Raw genomic sequence first — 1,874 nt, 5'->3', positions numbered from 1 at the left:
ATTTAAAGCGTGACGTCATCAGCGGGGAGGGTTGGAGGTGGAGGGAGTCCGGTCGCTAAGGATCCCAGTAAAACGCAGGGGCGTTTCCAGGACTTTCATAGGGGTGGCACAGGCACCATAAAAAAGTAGTATCATTGTTTGTTTGTTTTTAACATTCAGTAAGTCAGTTGAAATAATAGTTATATCTATCTATCTATCTATCTATCTATCTATCTATCTATCTATCTATCTATCTATCTATCTATCTATTACAGAAGAGGATTAGGGCCACTGGGGAAAAAAAAGTGGGCACGTCTTTTCCTAAATTCTGAGAAAAAAGTCAGAATCCTTTCCTTTGTTGTAAATATACATTTAAATACATTTTTTAAATTTTTAAATATTTTCCTTTTTAAAAAATTATATAATAATAAAATAATTTAATTTAATAATTTTTCCTTTATTTTAATTTCAGCTTACTTTTTATCTTATTTAAATATTTGGGTCTATTCTGTTTTATTGTAAGCTGCAGGCATTGCTGCTTGAAAGAAGGCATTAAGTTTTAGAGAAATCAGTCAAATTCAAAGTTCTGCTGCTGACTCGAGAAGCAGTTTTTCTATACAGAAACTGCTTTTATGAACAGGTCGTTCAATAAAGGACTCTTCACTGATGTTGAGTTATCAGAGTTCTGGGTGAGGAAAAACTAAACCTTGGACTTAATCTTAATGATATTTTTAAAAAATCAAGCAGAACCTAGAGTCACAAAATTCTATGCAGTCCTATGAAAAAAAAATCATTGTTTCCTTAGGAATTAGGAGGATAAGTGGAAGCCAGGTAATCAAATCTACTTGGTTAACTGATCATCTGCAAAAGAGCAGAAGCTTTTGCAGCCTGCTGGTCTGACACATTCATGCATGTGTTAACATAATGCTACAATTTTGCCAGGTTAGGAAATCCCAACAAATTTACCCAAAGGTCAGACGGTGTAGTACTGAGAGACATTACACAAGCACTACGTCTCAGACTCTTCATGCCTCAGTTAGCATGTTAAATGTTAAAAATCATGACAGTAAAATTAGAAAAATAGTAAAAAAGTATGAATGGAGAAAACTTCTCTCTCTAAAAAAAGAATGAAAAGGTGATGATTTGCACTTGTTTTACAGCCACAGGATCGGGGCACCTCGGAGTCTCTGAGTTGAAAACAAACTCCTCTGTGTACCAAAGTATTCTAGAGTCAGATATGAGGCCATCTGTCCAAAAGTTAAAGCTCAAACACATTGGAATGAAAGGAATTAGGGCCCAGTCAAAGTTCTGACCTGACTAAAATGCTGTGGTGATTGCAAACCTCAATGAACTGAAGCAATGTTAAGAAGAGTAGAGTAAAATTCCTCCATAACAATGTGAGAGACTGATAAAATTATGCAGAAAACTGTTACTTTGGGTTGTTCCACAAGCCCCTTCCATCATGAACTTTACTTTTTTCACAGATTTTCTTATTTTTAAAAAAGGACCTCCCTCTTTTTCCTTTTAGCGTTTTTCATCGTCATGAACCTGCAACATATGGAAGCCATCATGAGGAGGAGACGTGCTGCTGAGATCACAACACTGTATGTGTGTGGTGGAGATAATGACATTTACCACAAAATGTCAGTGGTGGTAGAAGCTCATAATTCACAATCATATTTCAGGCAGTTAGAGATCCACCCAGTCAGAGAAATTGTTGCTTTGCTGAGTAATGGTATAGTACTTTTTCTTTAGGCAAATCTGCCTGGGGGTAAATACACGTTCTGAGGGAGGTGTCTCCTGCATCTGCACTGAAGTCTACATCTACTACTGTGCAAATGTTTGTTACCACCCCAAACTTCCTTAAATTTAGCTTCTAAAGAGCCAGACTTGTA

The sequence above is a fragment of the Copadichromis virginalis genome, linkage group LG19 (genome assembly GCF_057382275.1).
Source record: "Copadichromis virginalis isolate Kocher_CV1m ecotype Utaka linkage group LG19, C_Virginalis_male_GT1.1, whole genome shotgun sequence".
NCBI classification, from domain to species: Eukaryota; Metazoa; Chordata; class Actinopteri; order Cichliformes; family Cichlidae; genus Copadichromis; species Copadichromis virginalis.
This window is presented reverse-complemented; position numbering follows the sequence as displayed.